The sequence below is a fragment of the Petaurus breviceps genome, unplaced genomic scaffold, assembly GCF_028583685.1.
Source record: "Petaurus breviceps papuanus isolate PSGF00001 unplaced genomic scaffold, PetGlider_PUasm1.0 356, whole genome shotgun sequence".
Classification (NCBI taxonomy): Eukaryota; Metazoa; Chordata; class Mammalia; order Diprotodontia; family Petauridae; genus Petaurus; species Petaurus breviceps.
Window position 1 is genome coordinate 1,086,311 of NW_027186290.1, and position 21,456 is coordinate 1,107,766.

The window sequence follows — 21,456 nt, forward strand, 5'->3', positions numbered from 1 at the left end:
GTTTTCTCACAATTGAATATGAATATGAATTTTCTCAAAATTCCATTGGATTTTTACTGACTGTGGTTTCAAGAGGTGACTCTGAAATTTCCTCTCATAAAGTGATAAGGATTGGACTATTTAACTCTGAAGTGTCTTTCAGCTCTCCATTTTATGACTTTTGATGATGGAGGAGACAGTGACATTCAAGGACGTGGCGGTGGACTTCACCCAGGAGGAGTGGGGCCTCTTGGACCATCCTCAGAAGGAGCTGTACAAGGAGGTCATGCTGGAGAATGCCCAGAACCTGCTGTCCCTGGGTAAGGACGCTTCCCCTGCTCACTCTGAGTCTGCAACCAAAGGGAACGTCTCCATTCCCTGGTACACAGGCTTTGGAACATCTGTCAGTCATCAGAGAAGAGTGTTGGGCTCCTTTGTCCAATAGACAGATTCCTGCTCCCTGGTTTTCCTATAGAAAGTCTTTGCATTGTGTGATAGGAAGCTGAGGCTTTCCTTTGTTGTTCGTGAGGCAGTCTCTTACAGTTCTAGGCAGCCTCAGGTCAAAGGTCCAGTCAGTGTGGAAGAATCTGAGGGGTTATTGGGTCTAACCTCTGCTGGATGTGGATTTTGCTGCCAAATCTCTGAGAAGTGCTCAGGCAGCTTTTCCTTGGGATGGGTCTAATATTTGGAATATTCTTCTGTTTAACAAGCGCACATTGGTAGCTCATAGCTCTGACTTGTGGCTGGTGTAGCAGGTTTGTCCTTCATCTCCCTTCATGTTTCCCTAAACTTCTCCCACAGATGATGGGAAAGGAAGGGAAGGGAATAAGCCTCTATATTCACCTGCCGTTTGCCAGGGTCTCTGCCGAGATCTTTCTTTACAATATTATGTCACTTCATCCCCATAATAACTTTACTGGTTAGGTCATAATTTTATGCCATTTTACATATCAGTAACTGAGCCAAAAAGATGTTAAATGACTTGTCCAGGGACAAGTTACCAACTCTCTGAGGTTGTATTTAAAACCAGACCTTCCTGACTCCAGGCCCAGGGCTCTCTCCACTGCACCACCAGCTGTCTCTGATTTCTGGACAATGGAAGCAATGCCATGGGTCCATCCTTTCATGGAGAAGGTGCACAGGATCAAATTATCTGACTCTAAAGTGGTGCCATTATTTTCTTCTCCACCTCTCCCCAGAATTCCCCAAAGTTAATGCTATGGGAACTTTCCCTCAGGATTCCTGGGAACCACCCTGGGGTACTTGCTTGCATGTGCCTGTGGGTGCCAGCAATAACTGACTGCCTGAGAAATAGAATTTGGACCCACAAGGGAGACTCTCCCTCAAGGAGGCAAAAATCCCCTGAGTGAACAATGTACAGGGTTTATATGGGGGTCAGGGAGTGAGGAACCAGGCAGGGGGCCAGGGTGATGCATCAAGGTCCCTGTTACTTGGGCTTGAGGCTGATCTGACACAGTTACCCTTTTACCTGGTTGTGGGTCCAGGAGTTTCTGCCAGAATGGAGCATGACAGGATGGGGGCAGAGAGTTTGGCTGTTCCTCACAACAGGTTGTACAACATGTCCTGCTTTGGGTTCTTTGCATCACAAGCACTAAGGGGTCAGTACAGACGCCTGCGTGTGACCAGAATGGAGTGATCTCCAAATGAGCAGTTCTGTATCCTCACCCCTTTCCCTACAAGTCTCTCTCCTTCCTCATCCCTGATTTCCCACCCCCAGGGCTTCCAGGTCCCAGAGAAGATGTGATCTTTTATTTTGAACAAAGGGAAGCACCCTGGATCCTGGAGGAAGAAGGCCTGAGGAGCCTCTGTTCAGGTGAGTGAGGTGAAAGCAGGCATATGAGAGCTGTGATTAGAGAGGCTGCTATGTGTTGTGGTGAAGGAAGTGCTAGATTTGGGGGCAGGAAGTCCTGCCTTGGGATTCTTTTTCAGACTTTTTAGCAGCAGTGGCTTCCTGAGGCAGTCACTGAACCGTGGAGCCTCAGTTTCCTTATATGTAAAATGAGGGAGTTGGACTCCATGGCCTTTCAGCTCCCTTCCAGGGATAAATTTGTCATTTTTTATGAAGTTTCTGTTTGGAATTTGGGGCATCAAGTGCCAAGAGGGGTTTGGCTCTCCAGTATGAGCTCTTTTAGACCTCATTCAAACCAAATAACATTTATTAGGATCTCTTGCCCCCAGACCCTTTGTGAAGCACTGGGGACCTAAAGGAATGCAAGTGCCTTCCTCAGCTCTCCTGGATTTCACAGTCTGGTGAACAGTTCAGCAACTATGTAGGAAGTAAATATGTACAGAATAAATTTGAGCTGGTGTATCAGCAATGCCATATTCACAATGCCTATGGAAATGACAGATATGCTGATATAATTATCCATCACAAAATACATCATGCTTGCCATATGGGGGAATAAGCTAGAAAATTTATTAAGATACCAAAAGACTGAGTCCCAAAACCAGAAAATGAAAGCCATCAGAGTAGTTATGAAATTGGCACAGGTAGATAAAGTAGAAAGCACCCACATTCTCAAGCCTTTAAAACAGAACAGACTACCTCAGGCAAAGGTCCTCCTCTCCCCACTCACAGCAACCACCCAGCGTCCCGGAAGCGCGCTCCCAGCAGCTCTGGCCCCTGGCAGTCCTCAGCAGGAGTCCTTAGCAGAAATTCTGGCTGACTCAAAAAGGGCTTCGCGCTGCCGCTGCCTCTGCTGCTGCCGCCACCGGAACTCTAGTTTGGCTTCTGCTTCCTCTTGCTCCGCCCCTTCCCACTACGTCAGCAAGTCCAATGGGGCATGGAAGATCTTTAAATCCCATAACCCTTACAGCTGGGTAAGAGAGGGAAGGCCCTAAAGTGGAGAAAACCGGGAAAAGTTTGTTATGGGAGGGGAGCTCTAGCTGGGGCTTCAGGGAGGCCAGGAGAAGCATTCTAGGCAAGAGGTAGAGTGAGAAAAACCCAGGGAGTCAGGAGGAGGAGTGTCCTGTTCCCAGAACAGAAAGGAGGCCCACACCACTGGGTTATAGCATGTATGGGGGGGGAGATGGGGTGAACAAAGACTGGAAGAGTCGGAGAGGGGGAGGTGATGAAGTGTTCAACAGCCCAAGGGAGGATTTTACACGGGATCCTTTTGCTGGGGAGTCAGGAGGCTGTTGAGCGGTGACAGCCTCAGGTGAGAGCTTTAGGAAGATGAACTTAACAACTGGCTTGAAGATGCTTTGGACTGGGGGGAGATGAGGCAGCCAGAAGAACCAGCAGGCTCTGAAGTACCTCAGGTGTGAGGAGATTGGGACCTGAACACAGTCAGGCTGCAGAGAGATTCAAAGAAAGCAAAGGGAAGGAGTTGGAGACACCAGTTGTTAATGGCCACCTCTAGACATTTTGCCATGAAAAGGAGGAAAGATGATGGACAATATCTCAGGGGGATGCATTGTTCATTGAGGGTGTTTGGAGAGAAATTATTATTTTTTTTTTTGGTGACAATAGGAAAGAACTCTTTAGTTTGGGAGAGTGAAAATTAGGGGGAAAATGCCAGTACTGGGGGAAGAACTTATGTACATAGACTGGGGGTTTGCAATTAGTTTATCTGTATGTAAAAAGTGTTTGCTATTAGCAAGCAAAAGGATGGCCTTTTTTATCTGATTCTGAGGCAAAAAAGGAAAAGAAGTCTTGGGAGTAATGTGGTATAATGAGAATAAGCTAGCTCTTGAAAAATGTCCAGTTTTTTGAATGAAAAGTCCAAGCTCTTCAGCAAAAAGGTATAAATTGGTGGGGGGGAAAACAGAAAAAGCCACCAGGGAGGGTTGGGGATGAATGCAAAGATTTGGAAAAGCTGCTGTGGTGAGTAGGATGGAGAGTTATTTAGGGAGCTATCCAAGGATTGCCTTGCCACAATGAGGGTCCAGCTGAGATTGTGCAGCCTAAATCTCTAGTGGACCCAGGCAGCCTGGTTCATGATTTCTCATCAAGCTTCCCATGAGTAGGAGTGAAGGCTGCTGCCTTACCTGGAAATGATCCAAGGCCAAGCTTTGCATAAACCATCACCCAAGTCCGTTTCCTGATCTCTATGGTTCAGTCTCTCCTCCATTCTTGGAGAATAATTGACCAGGTTTTTGTAGGTGATGAGCACCTCCATTTAGGGAGCCAGGAGTTATAGCCTTGAAGGTGTCCCATGATAAGAGACCCTTCAAGAGTCTAGAAAATACAAATAAGTAATCACTTTCAAAATAAATTAATAGGCCAGTGGGCAGATGTGTGGTGCAGTTGAGAGAATACCAGCTCCAGAATCAGGAGGATCTGAGTTCAAATCCAGCTAGAAATATTTGATGCTTACTAGCTGTGTTATCCCAGACAAGTCCCTTAACCCTAACTGCCTTGCCAAAAAAAAGAAAAAAAATTTTCTAAAAAATTTAAATAGTCCAGAATTTTTATGTTTTAGGTAAATGCAAAAAAAAAAAAAAAACCAGCCCTGGTATTCTTCCTATGACCTCAAATACTGCAACAGAAGGAAAAAAAAAGATTTAAGGTTGTTCCTAGGGTCATTACATTATATTTACAAATATGAGAGATCATGAAATAATTTAAATGTTTAGTATGTGTTCACCAAATATTTGTGAAGAAAGGATTGAAAGTGCAAACAATGAAAGTGAGAAGGAAAGATTGAGTGGAAGCAATCTTTCTAGTCCTGTGGACAGAGCACGCTGACTCGCAGATTGGAGTTCATGTGTCAGATCTGGGATTTAGGGTCTAGTCACTGAGCCATTCTGAGCTTACTTCGTATGAATGGGACAAGAACACTCTGCCTCTGTCACAGGTTTGTTGGGAGGATCCCATGTCACTATGGGGGAAGCTCTTTGTAAATTAAATCATCCTTGGGATGGGAGCTTAATGACATTTTGAAATAATGGGTTCTGCCCAGTTGAAGACTTTTGAAGTCTGAAGACCTTTCTCTTTGCCCGGGGAAAGAGAATGTAAAGGAGTTTATGTTCTGCCAGTGGAGGGAAAGGGATATAATTTTATATGTGTCTGTGTGTATATGTTTTCCTGCTTGTTTCTTTCAGAAGGAGGGATCAGACTTGAAGTGACAGAGACTCCTGCAGAGCTCAGCCTTTTTGTGGAAGAAACTCAGGAGCAAAGATTCATGGGTCATGGTCCCTGTGACTTCACTAGGAGAGAAATCCCTGCTCCTTATTGGGGAATCCACACTGGAAAGAAAACTTATGAATATAATCAGTGGGGAAAGGTTTTTACACAGAGGACTCATTTTAATGAACATCAGAAAACTCATGTATGTAATCAATGTGGAAAAAGTTTTAAAAAGATGTCCAGTCTTACTGTTCATCACAGAATCCACACTGGAGAGAAACCTTATGAATGTAATCAGTGTGGAAAGACTTTTACACAGAGAACTCATTTTAATGAACATCAGAGAATCCACACTGGAGAGAAACCTTATGAGTGTGATCAATGTGGAAAGGCTTTTAGACGAAGAGGACATCTCACCCTACACCAGAGAATTCACACTGGGGAGAAACCTTATGAATGCAGTCAGTGTGGAAAGGCTTTTAGAGGAAAGTCAAGTCTTGTTTATCATACAAGAATCCACAGTGGTGAGAAACTTTATGAGTGTAATCAATGTGGAAAAACTTTCACAACAGGCACCTATCTTAACATGCATCAGAGAATCCACACTGGAGAGAAATCTTATGAATGTAATCAGTGTGGAAAGGCTTTTACACATGGGGCCAATCTTGTCACACACCAGAAAATCCACACTGGAGAGAAACCTTATGAATGTAATCAGTGTGGAAAGGCTTTTACACGGAGTGACAGTCTTACCCTACATCAGAGAATGCACAGTGGGGAAAAACTTTATGAATGTCATCAATGTGGAAAATCTTTTACACGGGGATACCATCTTACCACACATCAGAGAATTCACACTGGAGAGAAAACTTATGAATGTAATCAGTGTGGAAAGGCTTTTACATGGAGAACCAGTTTTACTGTACATCAGAGAATTCACACTGGAGAGAAACCTTATGAATGCAATCAGTGTGGAAAGTATTTTAGACAGAGCTCCAGGCTTGTTGAACACCAGAGAATCCACACTGGAGAAAAACCTTATGAATGTAATCAGTGTGGAAAGGAGTTTACAAGGAAAGCCAGTCTTACCGAGCATCAGAGAATACACACTGGGGAGAAACCTTATGAATGCAACCAGTGTGGAAAGGCTTTCAGAGGAAGCTCTTCTCTAGTTAAACATCAGAGAATCCACACTGAACAAATGTTATTAATGCAGTTAGTGTGTTAAAGCTTTAACACAGAGGGCCCTTCAGCACCAATGCAATATTCACAGCACCAATGGCAATTAGGAATATGGCAATGTAATTCTGAATCAAAATATATAACAGACTCTCCACATAAAAGAAAGAAGCAAAACATTTATTCAAACACCAGATAGCTAAATCCCAACCCCATGAAACTAAATCCATCATAGCAACATAGAAGTTAATACACCATAGCACAGCAGGGAGCCACACCATCCTTTAGCCTTCCCACAGACCAACCTAGGCCTACCTGTCACACGAGGTGGCAAAAAATCAACTTTTACTCAGGAGCTTCTCCATCTCCTTGCTTGAGATGAGTGCTTGCTTCCTAACCATCTAGTCTAGCTCTGACTCCCAGCTTCCTGTGGGCTTTGCTCCAACCTCTATCAAGTTCCCCCCACCCAAGGTTCCTCGTAATTTCTTTCCGTGGCTTATTAAGGTACAGGGAATAGCTTCAAAGGAAGGAAGATCTGCAGATTACCTTAGGCTTATTAAGGGGCAGGGAAGATCTTCAAAATTCCACTACCATTACATTCAGCCCTAAGATCTTTCATGTCCTTTACATAGCAAAAATACATTAGCAATGTATTTCATTATAGACTAATGGGAGTTTAGGGGTAACTTGTGTCAAAAGAACTTTACAATAGTGTAACAGTAATACCACAAAACAAGCCCTTAAAACAATGTCTTACAGTTGAGGCTTGAGCAGAAGCCCCCCACCATTCCCCCTTCAAATGAGTGGGGCTTAAAATCTTGGACTATGGGGCAAAGGTCTCTTCTTTCTTCCTTTCCTTTTTTTTTTTTTGTATGCCCAGATCTTAGCACAGTGCCTGACACACCAGTAGCCCTTAATAAATGCTGATTGACTGGACTTGAATTTGTGGGCTTGGGTTTTTTTGTTCATATTTTGATACCTATTTTCTAATATAATTGGTTTCTTTTGTCACCTTGTGGGTTTTATTTTATTCATTTAAAAACATTCTGAGGAATTCATCAGCTTCATCAAGACTATCAATGGGGTTTATGATAAAAAAAACAAAAGCTAAGAACTCCTGGACTAGAGGCTTCTGAGCAGGGCAGTAACATGGCAAAAATATATGCTTTCAGAATGTCATTTTGGCAGCTGTGTAGATGGATATGAGGTGTGTGGGTAGTTGTGTGATGGAGGGGAGAGGGGAGGGATTTGAGGCAGAAAGACCTATTGGGAGGCTTCTTCAATAGTCCAGGCAGGAGGTATTGAAAGCTTGAACTGGGGTGGTGTTGGAAGCAGAGAAAATTTAGAGAGAGATTCTAGAGATGTATGAACGTAACATGGCTGAGATATCACAGCTAATTGACTATTGGGGTGGGGTAAAGGAGAATGGAGAATAAGGGATAACTGCTGTTGTAAACCCAGGAAAGAGAATGGTCTCTTCAACAGAAATAGGAAAATTAAGAAGAGGAAGTAGATTCTGGGGGAGAGATCATGAATCCTCCTTCATACATGTTGAATTTGAGAGGCTTGAACAAGATCAAATTCTCTGACTCCAAACTGAATACATGGTTGGGAAGAGAGCCTGCACACACGCCAGGCAGGAGACAAATAGGCTCATGAGTAAAAGTTGGTTTTTGGCCATCTGCTGTGACAGCTAGGCTTTTGTTGCTAAAGGATGGTGTGGCTCCCTGCTATGCTATGGTGTATTGCCTTCCATGTTGCTATGTTGGATTTGGTTTCCTGATGTTGGGATTTAGCTTTCTGGTGTCTGAATAAATGTTTTGCTTCTGACTTCTACATGGAGAGTCTGTCACATCTTGCGATCCAGAATTACACCAGCATATTCATAATCATCAGTGCTGTGAATATTTAGTTCATGCCACAGGGCCTTCTGTGTAAAAGCTTTAACACACTGATTGCATCAATAACTTTTTTTTTTCCAATATGGATTCTCTGATGTTTAACTAGAAAAGAGCTTCCTCTGAAAACCTTTCCACACTGGTTGTCTTCATAAGGTTTCTCCCCAGTATGTATTCTCTGATGTAGGTTAAGGTCTCCTTGTAAAAGCCTATCTACATTTATTTCATTCCTAAGCTTTCTCTCCCGTGTGGATTCTCTGATATACAGTGAGTTTAGAGTTCATGCTGAAAGCCTTTCCACATTGATTATATTCACAAAGTTTCTTTCCAATGTTCATTCAGCAATGAAGAGAAGAGATTTCTCTTCCACACAAAGGCTGAGCTCTGCAGGAGTCTCCTTCACTTCAAGTCTGATCCCTCCTTCTGAAAGAGCACCAACTTGTGACTTAGCATGTTCTGTCTATAGTACAAGAGGGGTAGCTTCCAATCAGTCTTTCCTTCTCACTTTCATCGTTTGTACTTTCAATCCTCCCTTCTTAGATGTTATGAGATTTGGTGCTCTTATACTAAATATTCACATTATTTCTTGATCTCTCATATTTGTAAATATAATGTAATGGCCCTAGTAACAAGCTTTAATCTTTTTTTTTTTCTGTTGCAGTATTTGAGGTCACATGAAGAATACCAGTGCTGTTTTTTGTATTTATATGAAACATAAAAATGCTGGACTATTTAAATTTTTTTGAAAAAAATTTTTTTTGGCAAGGAAGTCAGGGCCAAGGGACTTGTGTAGGGTCACATAGGTAGTAAGTGTCAAGTGTCTCTAGCTGGATTTGGACTCAGATCCTCCTGATACTGGGGCCAGTACTCTACCAATTGCACCCCCTAGCTGCCCCTTTTTATTATGAGAATGATTACTTATTTCCTTTGAAAAAAAAATTTTTTAATTAAAAACATTTTTGAAAAATTTAAATTATTTAAATTTAATTTAAAATTTAAATAAAAAAATTGTCACTAAATGCTTCTGCTCACTAGAATAAAAATAAAATCCTTGTCTTAAAAGACTGGACATGTATAATCCATCTAAGACTGCTCACCATCTCATGGAAGGGAGAGAGGAAGGACTGAAGGAATTTGGAAATTTAAATTTATTTAAATGTTTAAAAGTTGTTTTAATATTTAATATGGGAAAATATATTAAAAAATAAAACCTATTTGTACTAAAAAAAAAGAAAAAATCTTCATAATAACCACACCTTTGAAAATGTGTGGCATTTCCCATGTCTGAAAATGTGTCTCATCCACGACTTTGGGTCTGACATCCTCTTGTAAGGAAATGGACAGCCTACTGCCCTATAAGTCCTCCTGAAGCTCTTTCCCATGTAGGGGTTCACAGACCCCTTGGAGGGTCTAGACAGGGCTCAAAAGGATTTGAACTAAAAATCTGCCAATGGTCCCTCAAGCAGTTCATGGTTCTCTCTTTCTTGAAACTACTCACCTCTCAGTAGTCACCTTTGTTAGGGTCTGACCCTATTGAAATCTGACGAGACCCAACAATGAAGGTAACAAACTAGACTCTTGAACAGTCTCCTATCATAGGAGGCCTTCAAGGCCCTGCCTCCCAGCTCCCTAAATGAAGGTGGTTTTCACCTACAAGAACCTGGTCAGTGATTCCCCAAGAATGGGAGAGGGACTGAGACATAGACATCAGGAAGGGGATTTGGGTGATGATGAATGCAAAGCTTGGCCTTGGATCATTTCCAGGTAAGGCAGCAGCCTTCACTCCTACTCATGGGCTGCTGGATGAGAGGGAGAAAACCATGGAACCAGGCTGCCTGGTCCACTAGAGATTTAGGCTGCACAGTCTCAGCTGGCAAGGCAATGCTTTGACATCTCCATAAATAACTCCCCATCCCACTCACCACAGCAGCTTTTCCAAATCTTTTCATTCATCCCCAACCCTCCCTGGTGGCTTTTTTCTCCCCAAATCCATGCCTTCTTGCTTAAGAGCTTGGCGTCCTATGTCACTCAAAAAGCTGGACATTTTTTAAAGAGCTCTCTTATTCTCCTTATTTCAGATTACTCAGATGCCTCTTTTCCTTTTGGGCATCAGTATCAGACAAAGCTAAATTCTATGGCCATTTCTTGACCCTCATTCTTCCTGACTTCTTGGCAGGCTTTGGCAGTGCCCGTCACCCCTATTTCTTGATACTCTCCTCTCCAAGCCTCAGTGACACTACTCTCTCCTGGTCGCTCCCTTCCCACATGCAGAATGAAACCCATTCTCTTTCCCCCAGTGCTCCCATCTGCCCACATTCCTAACGTTATCCCAAGCGTCCTCAACAGTCCAGGCTCGGAGATGAAGGGTCAGGCCTTTCTCATTGACTCTCACACATTCACCCTCCTAACCCCATATTGCTCTAGAGCAAAGTCCTGGGATTCCACTTGGGTGACATCTCTCCCATACACCCCCCCCAAAGACTGTCACTGTCTGCATTCAGGCCCCGGTCACTTCACACCTGAGGTATTTCAGAGCCTGCTGGTTCTTCTGGCTGCCTCATCTCCCCCCAGTCCAGAGTATCCCCAACCCAGTTGTCAAGTTCATCTTCCTAAAGGTCTCACAAGATCCTGTCACCACCCGCTCAACAGCCTCCTGACTCCCCAGCAAAAGGATCCCGTGTAAAATCCTCCCTTGGGCTGTTGAACACTGCATCACCTCCCCCTCTCCGACTCTTCCAGTCTTTGCTCACCCCATCTCCCCCCATACATGCTATAACCCAGTGGTGTGGGCCTCCTTTCTGTTCTGGTAACAGGACACTCCTCCTCCTCCTGACTTCCTGGGTTTTTCTCACTCTCCCTTTCGCCTAGAATGCTTCTCCTGGCCTCTCTGAAGCCCCAGCTAGAGCCCCCGTTTCATAACAAACATTTCCCAGTCTTCCCCACTTTAGGGGCTTCCCTCTCTTGCCCAGCTCCCATTTAACTGTCCACACTGGCTTTCTCTAAAGGTGTTGGACTGCCCACCAGACTGTGAAATCTAGGAGGGCTGAGGAAGACACTTGCATTCCTTTAGGTCCCCAGTGCTTATTGTCTATCCTGCAGGAGATCCTAAATCTTTGTTGGTTTGAATGAGGTCTAATAGAGCTCATATTGGAGAGCTGAATCCCTTTTGGCACTTCATGCCCCAAATTCCAAATAGTAAATTCTTATAAAATGATAAATTTATTCCTGGAAGGGAGCTGAAAGGCCATGGAGTCCAACCCCCTCATTTTACACGTATTTAAAGTGAGGCTTCATGGTTCAGTGACTGGCCCAGGAAGCCACTGTCACTAAAAAATCTGAAAAAAAATTCCAAGTGCTTACCCCCAAACCTAGCACTTCCTTCACCACAACACATAGCAGCCTCTCACAATCACAGCTCTCATATACCTGCTTTCACCTCACTCACCTGGACAGAGGCTCCTCAGGCCTTCTTCCTCTAAGATCCAGGGTGCTTCCCTTTGCTCAAGATAAGAGATCACATCTTCTCTGGGAACTAGAAGCCCTGGGAGCAGGGAATCAGGGATGAGGAAAGAGAGAGACTTGTAGGGAAAGGGGTGAGGATACAGAGCTGCTCATTTAGAGATCACTCCATTCTGGTCACATGCAGGCGTCTGTACTGAGCCCTTAGTGCTTGTGATGCAAAGAACCCAAAGCAGGACGGGTTGTACAACCTATTTGAGGTCAGAGGGGAGAACTGAAGGAGTCCAGAGGCATCACACCCATACCCCAGGCCTAGAGGTGATTGCAAAAATTAAACCATATTTAAAAAACTGCCCAGCCAGAGGAGAAAGAATCCAAATATGGTGTGTTACTCTGTGAATAGAGAAGACCAGGGTTATTCTTCAGAGGAGGATATTGAAGCCAATGATGTCAAATAATCACCTGCCAAGAAGAATTTGTCGAATAATTTAAACAAGACTTTAAAAATCAAGTGGAAAAGCTAAAAAGAGAAACAAAATTAGGAAAAGAAAGTCACCCAATACAAAAGGAGACCCAGAAACTTAAAAAAAATGAATTACTTGATTTTTAGTTTTCAACATTCACTTCCATAAGTTTTAAATTTTCTCTCCCCTGCCGAAGAGGGTGTGCAATCTCATATAGGCTCTACGTAGACATTTTATCAAAAGTATTTTCACATTAGTCATGTTGTGTAGGAGAATTAGAACGAATGGAGGAAGCATAAGGAAGAAAACACAAAACAAAACAAAAAAAAGAGAACAAATATTCTGCTTTGATCTGCATTCAGACTCCACATATCTTTTTCTGGATGTAGATGGCATTTTCTGTCATGAGTTCTTTTAGGTCCTTGAATTGCTAAGATGAGCTAAATCTAACAAAGTCAGTCATCCCACAATGTGCCTGTTACTGCAGACATCGTCACCTTGGGACAGAGGATTGGTCAGAGCTGGGTAAGAGAAAGCACAGGGCATGGGCAGAAGCTTCCCCTGGGGCTATCAGCCCACATCCTGGATGTTTAAAAATCACCTTCCCAAACCACTGGGAGCCAAGATGGCAGAGGAAAACCTAGTTGCTCTAATACCCCTCCCAGATTCTGAAAACCCAGAGATAAATGCTACCATCCAGTATACAATCCTGAAACAGTGGATACAGCTTCAGGCTGGAAATCCTAGAGCAAGGGTGTGACTGAAGCTGTGAGCCTGAAGTGAAGGGCAAGTGGTGTCCCCAGAAGCCCCACTTCAGCTGAGCAGTGGGAGACCCAAAGCCCAGGGGGGTGGAGCCAGTAAGCACTAACAACATTAGCCTAGGTGGGCCTTAGCAGGGAATCTGACGACATCAACCCTGCTGCTCACCAGCTCCTGAGCTTGCCTGAGTTGTAGCCCAGAGGCACAAAGGCAGAAACCTGAGGTGGACAGACCACCCCTCCCCTACATGTTACTCTGTGGGACTCAGGGTAACTCAGGGGAAACACAGTGTCCCGGCCTTGGCCTCAGTCTAAACACCCAGAGGCTACAACACACAAAGTCAACAACCAAACCCCTAGCTCCCAGCCTGAGAAGCACAGTACATCTGTACCCCAGAAACAGAAATTCACTTTAAAAACTCAGGACATAGGCAAGCACAGTGGGCAAGAAGGAAACTGTGAAATCAAGAATGATACAATCCTATTATAGCAAACAAGAACATCCAAATTCAGAGGACAACATGGACTCTATGCTCACACCTGAGACCACAGAAGGAAATATGAACTGGTCTCAAGCCCAAAAGGCATTCTTGGAGGAGCTGAAGAAAGATTTTAAGAGCCAAATTAGGGAGGTAGGAGATAGATTTAAATCTACATTGACCAAATTGGAAAAAAAATCTCACTGAAGAAAACAAATCCTTAAAAAGTAAAATTTGTGAACTGGGACAGGAAGTTCAAAATCTAACTGCAGAAAATACCTCCCTAAAAGAGGAGCTTCAAAAAATAACTGAGGAAAATAATTCACTAAAAATTAGAATCAGCCAAATCAAAGTTAAAGACTCTATGATGAATCCAATCAGTCAAACAAAACATGAAGATTGAAAAATTAGAAGAAAGTATAAAATATCTCACTGGAAGAACAACTGACCTGCAGAACAGATGCAGGAGAGATAACCTAAGAATTATTAGTCTACCAGAAAGCCATGATGAGAAAAGCAGCCTGGACAACACCCTCCAAGAGATCATCAAAGAAAACTGTCCTGAGGTCCTAGAATCAGAAGGCAAAATAGTTGTCAAAAGAATTCATCAGACTCCTCTTGAAAGAGATCCCAAATTGATAACTCCAAGAAATATAGTAGCCAAATTCCAGAATTACAAGGTCAAGTAGGAAGTACTGCAAGTAGCCAAAAAGAAATAATTCAGATATCATGGAACTACAGTCAGGATTACACAGGACCTAGCAGCTTCTACATTAAAAGATCTTAGAGATTGGACTTTGATACTTCGTAAGGCAAAAGAACAAGGACTGCAACCAAGGATCAACTACCCAGCAAAACTGAGCATAATTTTTCAGGCAAGGAGATGGTCATTTAATGAAATAAGGGGCTTCCAGACTTTCCTGATGAAAAAGCCAGATCTCAATGGAAAATCTGATTTCCAAATACAAGACTCAAGAGAGACATTAAAAGGTAAGCAAAGAAAACACACACACACACACACACAACTTGTGATTCAATAAGAGTTTACATCCCTATATGTGAAGCTGATATCTGTCAATACTGAAATTTATATGATTATCGTGACATTTAAAGGGATATACATACATAGAGGGTGTGGGTATAAAAGAACTAATCTGATGATAAAAACCGTATTAAGTGGTGCAAAGGGACTGTAATGGGAGAAAAGGAAAGGATGGGGCAGAAAAAGGTAAATTATGCCACATGAAGAGGCATGAAAACATACTATAGTAGAGGGGAAGAAGGGGGTTGAACATCATATGAACTTTATTCTCCTTGGTTCTGGCTAAAAGAGGGATCAACATAATCAGTTAAGTTTAGGATTCTAACGTGAAAAGACACTAAAACTCATAATAGAGGGAAAGGAGGGAGGGAGATGAGCACTGTATGAAATTTGCTCTCATTGGTTTAGATTCAAGGAGGGAATAATATACTCCCTTAAGTATAAAAAATCCATTGTGCCCTACATGCAGTAGGAGGGGTAAGGTGGTGGAATTAGAAAGGAGTGAAATAGTAAGGGGAAAGGATAGGTAAAGAGGGGGGCACAGGGAGGGAATACTGAGCGAGGCAGTGGTCAAAAGGAAAACTCTTAAAGTGGGGAAGGGATAAGGAAGAAACAAAAACATAAATGGTAGGGAGCAATTATAACTGTGAATGTGAATGGGATGAACAACTGACTATCAGGTGGATAACAGAATGGATTAAAAACCACAATCCTACAATATGCTGTCTACAAGAAACACATCTGAAACAAGGGGACACGCACAGGGTAAAGGTAAAAGGCTGGAGTATAATACAGTATGCTTCAGCTAAAGTAAAAAAAGCAAGGGTCACAATCCTTATCTCAGATCAAGCAAAAGCAGAAACAGGTCTAATTAAAAGAGATAAGGAAGGAAACTATATCCTGCTAAAAGGCACCATTGAGAATGAAGCAATACCATTACTTAATATATATGGTATATTATCCATATTCCTAAAGGAGAAGTTAAGGATGTTAGAGGAACAAATAGATAGCAAAACTATGATAGTGGGGGACCTCAATCTCCCCCTCTATGAACTTGATAAATCTAACCTCAAAATAAACAAGAAAGAAGTTAAGGAGGTGAATAGAATTTTAGAGAGGCTAGAGATGATAGATCTCTGGAGAAAATTGAATGGGGATGAAAAGGAATATACCTTCTCAGCAGTACATGGCCCATACACAGAAATTGACCAAGTACTAGGGCATAAAAATCTCACAATTCAGTGCAGAAAGGCAGAAATGTTAAATGCATCCTTCTCAGATCATGATGCAATAAAAATCATATTGATAATGGGCCATGGAAAGATAGACTAAAAACTTATTGGAAACTAAATCCTAAAGAATGGGCGGGTCAAACAAGAAATTATAGGAAAAATCAGTAACTTCATTCAAGAGAATGACAATAATGAGACAACATACCAAAGCTTTTGGGGTGCAGCAATGGCAGTTTTTAGGGCAAGTTTTATATCTGAATGCATACATGAATAAATTAGAGGAAATGGAGGTCAATAAATTGGGCAGGCAATTGAAAAAACTAGAAAAAGAACAAATTGAAAGTCCCCAATTAAATACTAAATTAGAAATAATGAAAAACAAAGGAGAGATTACTAAAATTAAAATTAAGAAAACTATTGAATTAATAAACAAAACTAAGAGCTGGTTTTATGAAAAAAAAATAAAATTGATAGACCTTTAGTCAATATGATAAGAAAGAAGAAAACCAAATGATGAGTGTCAAAAATCAAAAGGGTGAATCTACTTCCAATGAAGAGGAAATTGAAATAATTAGGAATTATTTTGCCCAATTGTATGCACATAGATTCTACTAGAAATGTTAGCAGTAGCAATTAGAGAAGAAAAAGGAATCAAATTAGTCAAAGAAGAGACCAAGCTATCATACTTTGCATATGATATGATGATACACTTAGAAAATTCTAGAGAATCAAGTAAAAAACTACTTGAGACAATAAATAAATTTGGCAGTTTCGGGATATAAAACCCACATAAATCCTCAGCATTCCTACATTTCTAATGAAATCCAGCATCAAGAGATAGAAAGAGGAATCCCATTTACGCAGTTACTGTAGACACCAAATATTTGGGAGTCTACCTGGAAAAACAAACCCAGGACCTATATGAACACAATTACAAAACACTTTTCACAGAAATAAAGTCAGATCTAACAAATTGGAAAAACATCAGTTGCTCGTGGCTGGGTAGAACTAATATAATAAAGATGACAATTTTACCCAAATTAAATTACATATTTAGTACCATTGCCAATCTGTCAAAAAAAATTTACTTTATAGAGCTAGAAAAAAAGTAACAAAATTCATTTGGAAGAACAAAAGGTCCAGAATATCAAGGGAATTAATGAAAAGAAATGCCTAGGGAAGGTGGCCTAGCCATACCAGATTTTAATCTATATTATAAAGCAACAGTTATCAAAACTACTTGGTAGTTGCTGAGGAATAGAGTAGTGGATCTATGGAATAGATTGGGCACTTGAGACTCAGCAGTCAATGACTATAGTAATCTACTGTTTGATAAACCCAAAGACCCCCGGTTTTGGGATAAGAACTCACTATCTGACAAAAACTGCTGGGAAAACTAGAATATAGTATGGTAGAAACTCGGCATAGACCATTATCTAACATCATATACCAAAATCAAGTCTAAATGGGTGCATGATCTAGGGATAAAGGCTGATACTGTAAGCAATCTGGGAAAGCAAGGAATAGTTTGCCTGTCAGATGTATAGAAAAGGGAAGACTTTATGACCAAACAAGCATTGGGGAGCATTATAAAATGCAAAATGAATGATTGTGATTACATTAAATTGAAAAGCTTCTGTAAAAACAAAGTTAATGTAACCAAGATTAAGAGAAAAGTGAAAAATTGGGAATTTTTACAACCAGTGTCTCTGATAAAGGCCTCATTTCTAAAATATACAGAGAACTGAGTCAAATCTATAAGAATACAAGTCATTATCCAATTGATAAATGGTCAAAGTATTTGAAAAGGCAATTTTCAGGGGTAGAAATTAAAGATATCTTTATGCTCTAAGGTACCATATCTCACAGGTTATAATGCTTCTTTGCAACCTAACTAATGTCTAGGTCTTTGCAGAACCTATACTTGATTGCATGCTGCTGTGGGGGGGGGGGGGAGAGGGAGAGAAAATTTGAAACTCAATGGACTGTGGAACTCAATGTTGTAAACTAAAAGTAAGCAAATTAATAAAGACAAAACCACAACAACAGACTTAGTCGCAGCCACAGTGAAAAGTATCACAAGGGTATGCTAACACTGGCAGAGAAGTGGATCCCACCGATAATTAAAGCAATCCTCCTGCCTCTTGTTAGAGAGGTGATGACCCAGAGATACAGAATGAGACACATTTCCAGACGTAGTCAATGCTTTAACTCCTTTGCCATTCTCTCTCTCTCTCCTTCCTTTCCCTCCCCCCAAAACACATTTATATATCTATATCTGTTTCTATAGATAGTTATAGCATATCTATGCATATCTGTTTCTTTTTGTTTTTAATTTGGATGTCATTTATTGAAGGCAGGTTACACAATTTGTTCTCTCCCCCATGGCTGTTCCCATTCCTTCCACAACACAAGACACAGAGTTGTCTGGAAGGGCAGTGTCTCTGGATAGAAGAGCCAGGAACTTGAGACTTACACATCACTGGAGAGCACATTCAATCAATGTTGAATGCAATCCCTGAGATTGAGAGTTCCCTCCTGGGCATTTTCCAAGGGGCTAGGGATGAGGGGGAAGCTTCCTGGTGGATCCCCATTTTATTTCAGGACCCTTCCCCAAAGACCATTCCTTCCAAAATAATTTCCCTTATGCCCCCAGCAGGGCCAGCTCTCAATCAGTACCAATCACATGCCCATCTGCTACCAGTGCCACAGTTAATGATCAGCCTCATGGCAATAGAAGGACCATTTCCTTTCTGAGCCTCCATAGCACCTCCTGGGATGAGGGGAGGGTCACCTTCTCTCTAACTACAGCCGATAGCCACCTAAGGCTCTGGGGGCCATCCTTTTTATCTTCTCTGGCCAAATGGGGGGAAGCTCTGGTCCACCACAGCTGATTAAAGATGTCCACTTGCACATCTCTGCACTCTTCTTCCTCTGACCTCTTCTGTGTCCCCAGCAGCACTGGGGTTGTACTTCTCCAGAGGGCTGAGAGTAGTGTTACCCCAGCCATTTGTTCAAGACAGACATCAGTTCTTACTTAAAGTTGGGGTGGACAGCAGAGATGTAAAGAATGAAAGAGCTCGGGGCGGCCAGCTAGCACAGCGAGTAAGAGCACCAGCTCCAGTGTCGGAATGACCTGGGGATCGAATCCCGGGCTCAGACACTTAGCACCCACCCAGAAACATTTGGCCGTGTAACCTTGAGCAAGTTACTTAACCCCGATTGCTTAAAAAAAAAAAAAAGAATGAAAGAGCTTAATCTCATGGAGCAATTCAAGATCCCAAAATGACTTTAATTTTATTTCCTTTGCTTAAGCCAAATCGTTAAATCTCACAGTGATTTTGGATGGGGGGACAAGGAGAAAGCTGTAGATTAAATCATGGCCGAGTGGGGTAGGATCAGTGGGGCCACAGGCCTCACTGGGGAAGCTGGAGGAGCACCGATTGTCCGGCGGGCAGGTAGGTGATGTTCCGAGATCGGGAAAGCTGGTATGCGATGTCCTCTGCAGCTTCCAGCTTACGAAGCTCTATTAGGCCATCTCCCTCTGTGGCCAGTGAATTAGCAATCAGCTCGGCCGCTTTGGAGTCACCCTCAGCTGAGATGATGGCTGCTTTTTTTTCTGTCGCTCAGCCTTTTCCACTACAAATCTGGCCCTCTCTGCTCCCTGCTGAGCTACCTGTTTAGCTTCTACTGCCTCCATGAACTCCTTCCCAAAGGCCAGATGCGTCAAAGAAACGTCATCTAGGCTGAGCCCAAAGGTCGCCACTCCCTCTGTGAGGTCATCGCTCACTTGCCTGGAGACTAGCTCTCTCTGGGTGATCAAATCTCCAGCATCAAATCGAGCTACCACCGACTTGAGGATCTCAGTGGTTATGGACGGCAACACCCGCTGGTCCTAGTCCTCCCCAATGCTGGTGGAGATTCGGGGCCGCTGATTGGCAACAGGTCGGAAGAGAAGACATAGAGTGAGTTTGACATTCTGTAAATCCTTGCTGCCAGTGATTACTGGGACATTCCGTGGCCAGGAACGGCAGTCAGAAATAATTGGTTTTTGTACCCACAGGATGAGAAAATGAGTCCCTTCCCCTACAACAATGTCTTGGAACCTATCAAAGATGACAGCTCTGTGGCCAGCATCCACATTATATAAAGCCGAGTTGACAACTCCTCCTACAACAGCCAAGCCCAGGCCAAACTTGCCAACAGCTTCAAACAGTTTAGCAGCCATGTCTCCTTCAAATGGGCTTGGTCTTCTGCCCTCCCAGACCAGACAAAACTCTGACCTCCACATGAATACTGCATATCTATTTCTAATAAAAGAGAACTTCTATTGGCATGAGGATAGGGGGAGTTAGTGATAGAGATTAAAAAAGAAAGAAACAGGGATGGCTAGGTGGCACAGTGAATAGAGCACCGGCCCTGGAGTCAGGAGGACTTGAGTTCAAATCCAGCCTTAGACACTTAACATAAAACTAGCTGTGTGACCTTAGGCAAGTCACTTAACCCCAATTGCCTCTCAAAAGAAACAAAAGAGAATCAATACAATATTAAAAATCTGCAAAGGGAACAAAAAGTTTCAGAAAGCAATAAAAAAAACAGGACAATCATATTTCTATATTGTTAAAGTTAATATGCACTTTAAAAATACCTGTACCTTACAGGTTTTTTCTTTTTCATTTTGCTTATTGAAATGTGTTTGTTAATGGTTTTTAAGTTGGTAATAAAAAAAGAAATTTGAAAAAAAGGGGTGCCAGAACTAATGGCTTGGCTCAACAGCTATAGCCAATCCTGATCTGGAATGAAGACGCCAAAAAACCTTACTTTGGGGCATGTAGATCTATCTTTTCCCAGAATTATTGTATTAGAATCACTTAGGTTTTTAAAAGAGAACCTGGTCATTGTACTTTTGCTGGAACATTTAAAGGCTTCACTTAAATAACTCCCATGTGAAGTAAAGCATATACTGAAAAGCAAGCTTTTGTTTCCTCCTATCAGGCAATGAAAGTTTCCTGTGAATATTTTTTGAAGTAAAAACCAGAAAGAAACAAGGCCAAACTCTAATAGCTCTATTAAATTGTTCAGTGCTTAGTCTAGCACTTAGAGTAATACTCAAAGTGTTCCCCCAAGGTCTATCAAAACAGCACTGAGATATTATGTTCATTCAAACAAATGACATGTAATTTATAGCTAATGAGTTCTTATCTTTAACTTTGTTTTCCTCTTCTCTCATCAAGGAATTAGGAAGGAAGGAAGGGGGAAAGCTAAGGAGGCAGCTGTTGAGGAATGTCAAAAAGAATTTGAGTATCATAGTCCCCATAACTAAATGAACAGGAAAATGGCACATATGTTTTTTATGTGTAAATAGTATATCAAAGGAGAAGAGAGGAAATCCATTGTGAGCTTGGGGAAAATAATACAAATAATACTTTCCATCAAGGAGCAGATCTTAGGTGTGTTTTCTACTCTCCTGATTTTAAAATTATTGGCTCTTTTTATGAAATTTTCCAGTAAAATAATTCCAGTTTTATTACCATATGTGTTCTGTGGCTTTATTTTCTAATACAAAGATTCTTGATGTTAAAAAAAAAAAGACCACTCAAATGTGACCTCCTGGGGCAGGGACACCTCTATGTCCAAAAGCAGCAGGAAGTAGCTATGGAGAAGAGGCCTTCACCCCTTACCCCAAGATTTTGAGTCCCATTAGTTTGAGGTGGGGAACAATGGGGTGCTTGTGGTCAAGCCACTGATGAGGGATGACAATAGGTTCAGCAGGAACTCTGATCTTTATCTAAGACCAGAAAGCCTGAGATTCAGTCTGGAAAGAATTCAGCCCAAGCCAACTTGGAGTCAGAGTTGTAAAAGTTTATTGTA

The 21,456-nt window shown here is 42.0% G+C and overlaps 2 protein-coding genes and 2 pseudogenes across 2 annotated transcripts in view; 3 read left to right on the top strand and 1 right to left on the bottom strand.

Moving 5' to 3' along the window:
* The window catches only part of LOC138168300 (zinc finger protein 420-like), a 31,891-nt pseudogene extending 24,696 nt beyond the window's left edge, over positions 1-7,195 (top strand).
* The window catches only part of LOC138168284 (zinc finger protein 420-like), a 771,269-nt gene that overhangs the window by 439,661 nt on the left and 310,152 nt on the right, over positions 1-21,456 (top strand). The gene's annotated exons all lie outside the window — the stretch shown is intronic.
* LOC138168287 (zinc finger protein ZFP2-like) overlaps positions 1-21,456 on the top strand; it is a 273,297-nt gene that overhangs the window by 38,744 nt on the left and 213,097 nt on the right. The gene's annotated exons all lie outside the window — the stretch shown is intronic.
* Positions 18,820-20,427, bottom strand: LOC138168290 (prohibitin 1 pseudogene; annotated as a pseudogene).